Source organism: Lissotriton helveticus, chromosome 4_2 (genome assembly GCF_964261635.1).
Source record: "Lissotriton helveticus chromosome 4_2, aLisHel1.1, whole genome shotgun sequence".
Taxonomy (NCBI): domain Eukaryota; kingdom Metazoa; phylum Chordata; class Amphibia; order Caudata; family Salamandridae; genus Lissotriton; species Lissotriton helveticus.
In genome coordinates, this window is record NC_136064.1 from 20,296,448 (window position 1) to 20,309,635 (window position 13,188).

The window sequence follows — 13,188 nt, forward strand, 5'->3', positions numbered from 1 at the left end:
AACACAAAAACAGCTGTGCAAACGAACGCAGCAGGGGGCCGCTATCGCTCGAGGCAGCTTCGAATTTAGCAGAAGCTTCTAAAGACGTAGCTAGAGAAACCTAAAACCTGCAAAACGAACGTGGCAGGAAAAGACAAAGACAAGTTTTCTATGTGTTTTTGCTGCGCTGTGCGGTGCATTGTGGGACTTGCAGTGTTAAAGCCCTGTCGAGTGTAGCAGCAGCAGCAAGACCAAGAGACCAGCCTGTGGTGACCCACAAGCTGACGAGGAGACAAGTAGACGTGGTGGCAAGGAGATAGAGAAATCGGCCAAATCAGTGTGCAGTTCCGACCAGGCGGAAGGCAGGATCGGGCAGCCTCAACCAAGCTTCTAGCCCCACGGAGCCCCGCGGAGCACAGCTACACCTGACCGGACTAGAGTGTACCCACAGATACCAGCAGGCAGCTAGTCAACAGCTCCACGGTGTGAGGTGTTAGCAGAGAGAGCAGTCACTCCGCCACATACCGAAATAGCACCCCGCGACCTCCCTGACGGCAGCTGTTACAACTCAGAGAGGGCAGACAGGCTTGGGAAGTGGAGCTGGTAGCAGAGCGGAGGTGGTAAGAGAGAAAAAGGAATGAGGTCTGGAAGAACAGGGACAAACCCTCCCAGTAATGTAAGAAAAAAAGCCAAGGCTAAGACCAAATCCCCAGTTACTCAAACTGAGGGAAGTGCGGCGGCATCATTAATATCCCCTGTATATTCAATTTTCAGTAACCTGAATCCTACCGGCAAATTTACTTTTCTAAAAGATCCAATGACATCTATTTATGCAATGCCTACAACACCGAACGGATTGCAAAAACCAATGTCGCCAAATAAAGTAGATCTTATGTCAACAGACCCACGGACTCCTCCGAGTACCTTAAACACTAATCTAGACAGGGCCGATGGAAGAAAGGAAACACCCAAGTGCACGCATCCCACTCTGGAGAAAAACGTGTTTCAATTTCAAGCCCAAGTACAAAAGGAAAACAAAAAGCACGATTTAACCCTAAGGCAAGAACAAGAAACACCTGGAACAACCCATACAGGATCTATTAAGTCCATGGACTACCACGCAGAAGGACACACAATAAGATGCTCACCTAGCAAAAAAGAGAGCAAAAGAGAAAGAATTCCCGTAACACTATCACTTTCAACCAATATTATAAATCAAGATCAAATAATAACGGGAAGCCATGCGGCCCAATCCAAAAATGTGGATTGTCACAACACCAGTGCGCATGAACTAGCATACAAGGTGCCTCCATACAGCCATTCAACCCCAATACTGGATTCACGCATGATCCCAGTAATGAATAAATCCAGGGAGATTACAAAGGAACCTAACTCCTGCTGGGCGCCTCAAATGCCTACTTTTAAAGGAGGAATCACGACACAAAAAGCCTGTTCAGTCATTCATGCAACCGAAAGCAACTGCAAGTCAATCATCATCGAAACGAAGGGCCAAGAAGCAACCGAATCCAACTTTGAGGTATTAAAAATCCCCCATAAAACAAATGCGAATCCAAAGGAGGACCATGGAGTAACATCAATCGGTGGGTGCACAAAAAACTCTCCGACTAAAGAGCCACTAAATAACAACATAGTCGAGATATCCAGCGGATCAAACTAGGAGGAGGATATTAATGCACCGATAGATTCCTCCAACATGAGTAACGTAGGCACTCAAACGGAACCCTCAATAATAGAAATCTCAAGTGTTTCGACAGCTGCGGATGCTGCAATAACAAGAATCCCTGAATCCCGTTTGGGAACACGGCAAAAGACTAAAGTATGGCAGAATGACACTACGTTTAAAAAGCAAGTCCCTCATGGATTTTCTTCCAACTGCACCACAGGGGACCAGCACCGGCAGGAAACAGGGCATGACATCAACAAAAACTTGGAATCAATAATCACATTGCACAGTACACTGGGGTGCATATTGGAAACCTCAATTAAAACTCTCAATATGCAGTCAGACAAACTTGACATCCAGATACATCTTATGAGCACGATGGCAGAATACATATCTAATATAAACAAAAAGTTAGACACCATGGCCAGCACTTTCAACATCAGCAAGGATCAAATACAACCGTGGGCAGCATCTCAGTTGTGTACCTGCCATCCAATATTGGAAAAATTACAGGATTTGCCATCAATACTTAAAGACATATTAACGGAATGTAAGCACGCTAACCAGAGTAATAACAGCACATCAATCGGATGCGACCTTATTTCTTTTGAAAATTGCAAGAGCCCACAAAAGGAGCACGGATTATATCTCTTGCAGATCAAGCGGACGTATCAGCACGGCAAACAGCGGTGGAAAAAACAAATCAAATAAACCGACAATGATATCTGACAATATAATAGAGGAGCCAAAAACAACAGGTGGAACACCCCTTATCACACAAAACAATGATTGCAAATTATTGGGATTGGAGCACACAAACCAGGATGGGGCAAGTAACCAAAAAGACCTAAAAGGACTAACCAAGCGGCAAAAAAAATGGGCAAGAAAAAATAGAAATCAGATGCCAAATTGTCCGCCTGCAAATAAGCAGGCGCTGGTTGCTTTTCCCATATTTAATCAGGTAAAAACCAAACCAAATCAGGAACCTAACATTCAAGAGGGGACATACCACTCATTAATCAGGATAGATAAAGAGCATAAAAATGCGAAAAACGAAGAAGGGGAAAAAAAATCAATAAGTACAAGCTCTAAAGACAAGACTCAACTGACGATAATTAAAAAACTTATGCATACAAAGGGGATCGTTTCTCCTAAAACCCCAGGAGCCAGGAACTCCAGTTACACTGACTTCTCGGGTACAACGCCCGCCTCAAGTTTCACCGACTGGAGCCCGGGTCAAGGGCCCAGCAACAATCCACAACCAAATAATAGTGCAGTCAGTCGGCTAGATGAGCAGAGAAAAACTGATTCAATCTCATTCCACTCTATTCATGAAGATAAAAGACATCCTATAAATGGAATCGATGTGCACAATAAAAACGCACCAAGTAATCAGGGACCCCATTGGGTAGCAATTAAAGGAATGGACAAAAACAAAAAAGCTCCCCCCATTCGCGTCACCATACCTAGCATCAATTCAATGGCAAGGAAAAGTGTCACCATACTAACTGATAATCCAACCCGAAAGAAAAGTGATCGAAAGACTAATAGACAAGTAAGAACAAAGGCGGACAGAAACACGCACGAACAATTACAACTCACGATATTTACAGACAACAAAGACAACAATGACATACAACAAACTACAGAAACCACAAATGTGGAATGGACTGGACCATGCCCCGGGGCTGCCGCCACAGTTAGTGGGCACCACCCAGAACAGGTCAGCCATAAACGAATAGGCCGGGAAGTAAAGGCGTGGCGTACACGCCATTTATGCAAACCCAGAACGATGGGTACAACCAAATAGCGCAATACCTCCATCTCAACGCAAGGGATCTTGAGAATCACAGATCAAGAAAACTTGCATCAAAGGATAAAATACAGACTAGCAGTGATCGATCTATGGAGAAGCAAACAGTTACAGCAGGAAAGATACTTTTCATTCCCAATTATGAACACCAAGGCACACAAGATCTATTAAATCGAGGGAATATTCTACATCTGACAGCCTCCATCCCGAGCCTAAGTCACCTAACAACCGCCGATTTATATCAGTTGAAATTATAATGTTAGGGGGCAATGTGGCCAAGGAAGGCACGCTTACCACCTGGAGAAACGTAGAAATATTAAAAAATATTCTCACGGCAATGCGTAAATTTGATGAGTGGGAGATCACGCTAAAAGAAGAAATATAAAAGGGTTATCCGTCACCCCTGTTAAGAAGACGTGGGAAAAGGGACGACGGCAAAAGCCGAATGACTCATTCGGTACTGCAAGGTGTCAGGGGGGCTGAAACTTCCATCAACAATCATTGGAAACAGACAGTGAGTTTCAATGGTAATTGAACCCACTGCGAGACAGGCGAGACCAAAGGAACCCTAATAAAACTGCTCTCCTGGAACATCGCAGAAGCAAAAAACATCCTAAACCATAGTAGAAAGACAGCTACCTGGGACCAATATGACATCATAGCCCTGCAGGAAACATGGTCTATGGAGCCAATTGATGTACTAGGAAGACTGTGCTTCCATGAAAGCGCGATGCGTCCCTGGTCCTATGGGCGTGCAAGGGGGGGACTCTCAACATACATTTCAACTGCATTAAAGATCAGCGCCTTCGCAAATGGCCATATCAGCCTCAGATATGCAAATCATTAAACTGGAGAGCATAATAAAAAATAAGACTAGAACAATCATCTTAATTAATTTATATGCCCACCCGAAAAAAGCGGCCAAAAAGGACCTCTTCCACCGTGTTGTTAATGTTGTAACCAGCAACCGTCTTGACCACCCTAGTTGGGATATTATTGTTACAGGTGATTTCAACACCAACCTTTTACACCAACCGGAAGACGAGGACAACATCTCTGTAGCAAACGAACAGTGGGATGTTGAACCCCAGGTGATCATACCGGCCAAGAAGATAGATAAAGTGGGCAGGCAGCTGATGTGGGACCTTGAACGCCTTGGCCTGCGGGTAATAAATGGAAGAGCCACTCACGATAAACCCCCTGCCGCCACCTATGTAGGCCACAACGCAAGCTCCATCTTGGACTACACATTAGTTACACTACCCCTGCTGAGTCTAATAAAAAAAATTCAAATAATCTGTTCACTAGACAGTGATCACTCAATGCAACACATCGAGATGTAACTGAGTTCCTCAAGGCACGCTAATGCGCCAACCATACCAGGTATAACTTCAACAATCAACCTGAAGCGGTTAAGATGGACGAGCAACACCCTACCTCACATAGCGTCAGACGCTAAGAAATTACTTAAAACACTCACTGTAGACAAGGACCTATGTTCAAAAACCTGGTATGACTTCCTGGAAAGGTTACCAAGATCCAGGAGTAATGCTAAAATGAAGAACTATCCTAAGACCGACATTAAACTTACAAAAACTGTACTCTCTATGAAGAAACACCTTCAGAAGCTTACAAGACGGGCACAGGGTCTAAGGACAAACCCAAGCATCTGGCAAGAAGTCCGATTGACAAGGCGGCAATATAAGAAATTGGTCTCCATTAACAGAGCAGTACAACCTGTAAGCATGACATGCATCGCTGAAAACGATTGGGCCCAATATATAGTGGATACATTTTCAATAAAGCCAACGGCAAACCAGATTACTATGTCAATAACTGGATCTGAAACACCAAGAGCTACGAACCAGGAAAGTACGCCCGCTAATAGCATCAACGGCACGACTATCGGCCAGGAAGACATGGGCCAATCAATACGGTTAGATGAGGATTGCCAATTACTACAAATAATCAAGAAAGGCAAACAAGAGAGGGCGCCGGGGACGAATGGTATTCCGCAGGCAATCTACAAAGAGGACCCCAAGTTCTGGGCACGCAAACTCAATACCTTATTCCGGTCAATTAGCAATGCTGGTCGGATCCCGGAAAGTTGGAGAGGTGCCATCATCAATCCCATATATAAAGGCAGAGACCGCAAAAATCCAACCAATTACCGTTTAATAGCCCTAATGGATGCGGAAGCAAAATACTACGCATCCCTGGTGCTAGCTGATCTAGCACAATGGTCAGAGATGAACAGCAAAATCCCACTAAACCAGACAGGGTTTCGACGCGGAACAGGCACAATGATCAATGCAATGGCGTTATGCTTGATTGGTGAAAAAAGTTTACAAAACCACCAGGAACTTTATACCTGTTTCGTTGACTTCAAGGCGGCCTTTGACCGTGTCAGCAGGAAATTGCTGTGGGCCAAACTGAACCAGCATGGCCTCCCAGACTCAATCCTAACGCCAATCATTGACCTGTACAGTAACACCTGGATGCAGGTAAAGATCGACAATGGACAGAGACTAACCCGAAAGATCAATACCTATGATGGATTAAAGCAAGGCTGTGTGTTGGCCCCCCATCTTTTTAACTTATTCATGGCGGATCTAACAGTAAGCCTTGATCAGATCAACGCTCATCCACCTAGATAACCTCCGTATAACACACCTGTCTTATGCCGACGACGTGGTCCTGTTAAGCCAGACAAGAATAGGCTTACAGCGGCTACTACAGGAACTGACCTGCTATACCAAACTGAACATGCTAGTAATAAACAGCACCAAAACTAAGACTATGGTTATAACCTGACGTCACAAAGTGCAACCAACTTTCACTATAGACAATGTCAAATTGGAAGCGGTCGAAAGTTATAAGTATCTTGGGATATTACTGGACAACCGTCTTAGTTTTACTACGCATTTCAATAGCATGGAAAAAAAGGGCATGGTCCTATTGCACGCATTTAGTAGCTTGGCGACTGAACTTAAAGGCCCCCTGGCTTCTCCACTGCTAACAACAATAAAAGCTAAGCTACTGCCAACAATAGCTTATGGGAGCGTACTACATCATGGTAAGAGCGCACAACTACTGGACAAAGTTCAAATGAAAATCTAAAAACGTGTATTTGCGTTACCTAACAATGCCTCACCCGCACAAGTCAGACTTGAATTAGGTTTGCAATCCCAAGTGGTGCTGGAAAAGTACGAGACCATAACATTTTGGTACGATGTTTGGATGAACCAAGAATTTGCGTTACATCGCGCAATGTAGACAATAATTAGTAAAAGTCCCAACTCTCAATACGCCAAATATCTTAAATCGTCATTAGAATTAACTGACCTGGCTGGTGTTTGGGAATCTAAAATACCAGTATCTACCTTCAAACAGCTGGTAAAGAAGGCTGCCAACAGGCTCTCGCTGCTCGACGATAAACAAACTTTCAGTCGCCGGTCCCATGCCTGGATGACAATTCAATCATATAAAAAATTAGCACCGGCAGCCTTCCTAGATCTTGCTTTCTCGCCATTCATCAAACGGAAACACCTTTACTTAAGGCTGGGTAGCTTCCCAACAAACGCTGAGTCCCCTAAGTGGAAGCCCCAAGAACGTGATGGGTGCGTATTATGTGGCGCAGGAAGACAAGACTTTATCCATCCGATCTGTCTATGCCCGGCTCTGATCCAGGAACGTCGGAGTTGGTTAAAAATCAAATTCAAGGAACATGGAACACGCACCTGCCGGTCCGCGATCATACTAATCCTATGCTCAGTAGATCCACAACTCATTTGCAGAGCAGCCAAATTCATTGACAATTTTGAGAAAAAACAATGAACTCTGGCAAAATCTTGAACCTGGAACACGTCTACTTTTTTGTGTTATTGTATATTGTCGTATTTATATTTTGCAATGGTTTTAATTAACTATACAATAAAATGTTTACTTACTCACCACCTGCAGGGTCAGAAATTGTAACCCCAGCCCTGTGAAAGAAGTGTCGGTGCTGAGCACCTGCTCAAATTAAACACTGCCACTGTTCCTCCGAAAGGACTTTTTAGTCAGTCTCACAAACAAAATCTGTAGACTTATTGGATGCCAAATCACTCTGATGTACCAAATTGCTCACAGAAACCAACCTAGATAACGTGTCAGCCGCAATGTTCTCAGAACAGGGAATATACTGCACACTAACAACCCACTTGGATATCCTGGGAGAGATGAAATCAATGCCCTTATATGTAAAAACCTCACACAGATGTTTGTGGTCTGTCTTAATAATCAACAAAGTGCCCCAAGAAAACTTCTTTAATTTCTTGATGGCCCTTTGGACCACAAGAGCCTCTCTTTCAATGACTGAGTACCTACACTCAGCTCCTTTGAGATTCATTGAAATAAACATAATGGTGCCATCAGGACCAGAACCACCTTGATGCAAAACAGCGTCAAGACCCTTAATGCTCGTGTCAGTGGTGATGACAGAAGGTCTGCTGGGATCAAAATTGCGAAGCTTAGGTGCCTGCGAGAGTTTGGTTTTGATCTCACAGAATTCCTTTTCACACTCCTTACTCTAGTCAAATTTAGTCCCCTTTTATAATAGGTTCCTCATATTGAAACTTACTTCAGAAAAGTTCTTAATACATTTATACAGTATACGGCCATACCAAGAAAATGCATACGTTTTTCCTTAGAAGAAGGAAAAGCTAAATTCTTAATGGTGTCTACTGCCTTAGGAACTACACCATCAGCGGTTATGGAATGGCATGGATAATCAAACTTACTGACACCAAATTAACACTTCTCCAACTTGACGGTGAGATTGTGAGCACTAAGCCTGTCCAGCACTTGCCTAACCCTACTACTATGTCCACTCTCATCACATCCATGCACAAGTATGTTGTCATGATATACACAGACGCCTGGTACATTGTGCAAAACTTTCTCCATGGCACCCTGAAAAACAGGATGCCAACACAAGGCCAAAAGGTAGCCTGACATACCTAAAGGTACCAAAAAGTGTAACAAATGCAGTTAGATCTTTAGATGATTAATCCATCAAAATTTGGTGATACGCGGAGGTCAAATCTATAGTACTGAAAATTTTAGCTTTACCCACCATCATCAGTAACTCAGAAATATATGGGAGGGGGTATTTATCCACTAAGACACACTTATTAAGTTGTCTCAGGTCCACACATAAGCTCAGTGAACCATCAGCTTTCCTTGCAGCCACGACGTGAGCCAACCAAGCAGTCCCTTCAACCTCTTCAATGATGCCTTGAGTTTTTCCAATTCACAGTGCATCTCCTCTTTCACTGCAAAGAAATGGGAACTGAACCTGGAATAAGTTTGATCTTATGGCATTAACTCTTCAGGCAACCTAGTTTTCCACTGAAAACTTGGGGATAATCTTCCTTTAAATTCTCTCGTAGTGTAGTATCATGACCTATGAGTCTGACAGGTTGTCTATCTTTCAGAATGATAGGGGATTGCTATTGGTGTCCAACATGACACCCAAATCCCTTTGATGCCACCATCTCAAAATACTGTCTCCCTTTTTGACACATAGACTTTGTCTGAGGTAAAACGTCCCTCATAGTCCATCAACCCTACAAAGTACCACCGCAGTTCAATGGGGTCACCTCCAAAAGCGTAAGGTCTAATGTCAGGCTTGGGTAAAACAACTTTCCCTTTCAATTTGTCCTCATGAAATGTGTTGGCTACAATAGTAATTTTAGCTTCAGAGTCAAATGACAGTTTGAACTTTTCACCTTCCACATCTATAAAATCTAAGGGACCCTCACCCCCAACCTGGAGAATAATCTGCACATACTTGAAATCATGGGAATCTTCACTCGCATCTTACTCAACTTCACTCATCCTTTGTTTGAGTCCTTTCATCCTACAGGCAGCCGCAAAGTGTCCCTTCTTTTTGCAATATGTGCACACAGATTTGAGTGCTGGACATGACTTATCATTTGCTAGATGTCCTCCTTTATCACATCTAAAACACCTGCTCTCCCTCCTGCCAGGAGCTGTAGTTGTATTCTTTCATTGTGTAATACCATAGTCTCACCATTTTTGGTAGGAGGTTTCACTTTGGCACTAGAGCCGAAAGTTGAGCTAACAGAAGATACTTCCATGTTGAGGTCTTTCTTAATCACCTTCACACATCCCATAGAGTGCTCAATTTGTTTTGCAACAAGCAAAACTTCATCCAAACTAGGTTCATCATTGAGCCATGCACGTAACTCAGTCTACCTATTTCTAGTGCTTCGAAGGTGAAGCAATTGATTTTGTATTCCTACCCTACAACAGAAGCCTAAGTGGGTTCCTTGGAATTGGAATTATGTAATTGTTAGAATTGGGGGTCTCTGGTTGGCGCAAGTTTTCACTTGTGACAAGCAGGGACCCTCTCCTCTAAGTGAGGGCGAAGGATGACACCTTAGAATTACCCTTGCTCACCCTCTAGGTGCGTGGCGTGAGCAGCCAAGGCTATTCTCCAGGCGTTTCTGAGTTAAGCATTTGTGATAACACACACAGTAAAATGTACCAATCCCCCCACAAATGGACACCAGGCAGGTATTATATGTAAAAATATGTTCCTTTATGTAAAAATATATATATATGCAGATCAGACTTATCACAAGACCAGTAACGTTTTTATCTGCCAACAGATTGTAATGGGCACGCTTCTCTTAGTTGCAGTTCAAATGGTTCCTTTTAGTTCACTTCACTTCCAAACAGTTCTCTTAGTTCTTTGCACACATTTCCCCGCACTGCGGCTCGGGCCGGGCTGTCTGTGCGGCTCGTAGCGCTTCCCTGTGCGTCGTACGGGCCGAGAGGAGGAGTCCTGCTGACTCCCACGCTTCTCGCAGTGCGCCGCGTACGGCACGGCTGATCCCCCAGGCCGGGTATGAGGCGTACGGCTCTAGTGCGACTCGCACTTGGATGCAAAGGAAGAGCCGTCCGGGCCGGGTACGCGACGCAGGCTGTCAGCGGGGCGGCGGACAGCGGGGAGCGTACTGGACACGGCGAGGCACACAGAAATAACGGGGAAATAAAACGTTGCGGGCCTGAGCCCGTGGTGTGCTGGTTCGTTCTCAGATGCGACGTCCACGTTCGACTTAGTCTACCAGCTGGCAGACGGGTTGGTGCACTTTGGTCGCGGGGCGTACCTTGGGGTCTGATAAGGCGGCAGGCGAGCTCACAAAGGCGGACGCGGCACGGGGGACCTCCGGTACGGTTCGTACAGGGTGAGATCCCTTCAGGGTGCGGCGCGACCTTTTCCACAGGTCCGAGGGCACAGCGGGGCGGCCGGGTGCGAAGCAACGCACAGGCGGCCGTCCAGGCTTGGAAGTGCACTCGTAGGAAAAGGATTCTGGCGGGTGGGGGGAAGACCAGCAATCCAGGCGCTCCAGTAGCGAGAAGGGGCAGAGGAGCAGGCGGCCTGACCCGAGGGGCAGAGAGCGGATCTTAGGCAGAGCGAGGCTCTCAACGGGTAGAAGGGCGGGCTGCTCCCGAGTGCCAAAACTCTAGGAGGGGGCGAGAGGGGCGCAGTCTTACCTCCGGCGGGAGGAACTCACGGCTCCGTTGCAGATGAGCCAAGACACAGAGAACCCACTAGTCCTGAGGTTCAGATCAGGGGGCAAGCTCAAACAAGCCCGTGGAGAAAGTTTCTAGCACAAGTCAGCAAAGTCTTTTCAAAGTCTTTTCCTCTCCTTCCTCAGCAAGGCAAGCAGCAGGCCAGTCCTTCCAGCGTCTTCTTTTCTTTCTAGTTGGGCAGAGGTTTGTTGTGGGAAACAGGATTCTAATTTACAAGGAGCAGGGCTCCTACTTTTATACAGAGTTTTCTTTGTTCTCCCAGGCCAGGGGGGCCTTTGCATAACTTCATTCAGTCTGTGAGCACTTGTTGGGTGTACTCTGGTTTCTGCTTTCAGTGTGAGGGGCAGGCACATCAGACGCTCCACAGGAGGTGGAGCCAGCATTGTGTGGACAGGGGCAGCCAGGAGTACCTTGATGACAGTGCTTCGCCCTTCCTGGGCCAGATGCCGGCTGAGTCATCAGTCGCTCCCCAGGGGGCGGAGCCAGCATTGTGGTGGCAGAGCACAGCCCTATTCAGAGTCCAGGGGCACTCCCACCTCCCACTAAGGTGTAATCCTTGCATTCACCACCTGTCATCCCCCAGCCCTGTCACTCACATATCCCAGACAGCCAGATACACATCCAAGCAGAGGCGGGCTGAAATGGTTAGGCAAGCAAATGCTAACTTTCTAAAAGTAGCATTTGCAAACACAGGATATTAAAATAAACTTTACTAAAAGAAGTATTTTATTATTCTGAGTTCAGGCATACTAAACTTTATTTTCTACCATGTTCCCTGAGCCTGCTGAGACTAAAGAGTGTAATAATTCCAGCACCTCATCTCGCCTAAGAGAACAGGTAGCCTTACAATAGTGAAAAACGAATTTGGCAGTAATTCACTACTAGGACATGCCACACTCATCAGAGCATGTCCTACCTTACACTTACAATGCACCCTGCCCATGGGCCTACCATAGGGGTGGCTAATATGAAGTTAAGGGAAGGTTTAGAGGCTGGCAAGTGTGTGCATTTGCCCAGCCAGCATGACAGTACCAGACTGCACGCAGGGTCTGCAAAGGCAGACCCTAGACACATTTTAAAAGGCTGCTTCTGTGGGTGGCACAACCAGTGCTGCAGGCCCACTAGCAGTATTGGCATTTACAAGCCCTGGCACTCCTTGTGCACTTTACTGGGGACTGACAGTAAATCCAATGAACCAATCATGGAAATCAATCACAGTTACATTTTACATAGGGAGCACTTGCACTGCTGCACGGGTTGGCCGTGGCGCAGTGCCCTGAGCAGCGGACACCAGCAAAAACATCTGAGGCACATCAGCAAAAAGTGGAAGGAAAACTCACGCCAAGGTGCCAGGTCTAACACGTGTCCCCTCCAGCTGAAATGTGGGGAGTACTACCCTTCCCCGGGGAGTTCCTCATCACTAAGGCGGAAAAATCTGGACAGACCGTCAGCATTGGCGTGATCTGTGCCAGGGAGATGTTCCACCGTGAAGTCCATACCCTGTAGGGAGATAGACCACCTCAACAGTTTTGGGTTCTCACCCCTCATTTGCATCAACCATCTGAGGGGCCCGTGGTCTGTCTGAACCCGGAAGTGAGACACAAACAAGTAGGGTCTTAGCTTCTTCAGCGCCCAGACCACAGCAAATGCTTCTCGCTCTATTGCACTCCACCTACGTTCCCGGGGAAGTAACCTCCTACTGAGGAAGGCTACAGGTTGGTCTCAGCCCTCCTCAGTCATCTGTGAGAGAACGGCCCCTACACCATGCTCTGAAGCATCTGTTTGCACTAGAAATTCCTTGGAGAAATCAGGAGCCAAGAGCACGGGCGCCGTGCACATCGCAGTTTTCAGGGTGTCAAAAGCCTTCTGACAGGTTTCAGTCCATATCACATTCCTGGGCTGCTTCTTTGAAGTCAGCTCTGTCAAGGGGGTCACAATAGTGCCATAGCCCTTGACAAACCTCCTGTAGTACCCAGTGAGCCCCAGGAAGGCTCTTGCTGCAGTCTGGGTCTTGGGGGGTTCCCAAGCCAGGATGGTCTCAATTTTGGGTTGCAAGGGTGCCACCTTGCCACTCCCCACTTGGTGTCCCAAGTACACCGCTGAACCC

At 46.1% G+C, this 13,188-nt stretch overlaps 1 pseudogene; it reads right to left on the reverse strand.

The window, feature by feature from the left end:
- Positions 1 to 8,678: 8,678 nt before the first annotated feature.
- LOC144752159 (uncharacterized) overlaps positions 8,679 to 13,188 on the reverse strand; it is a 123,353-nt pseudogene continuing 118,843 nt past the window's right edge.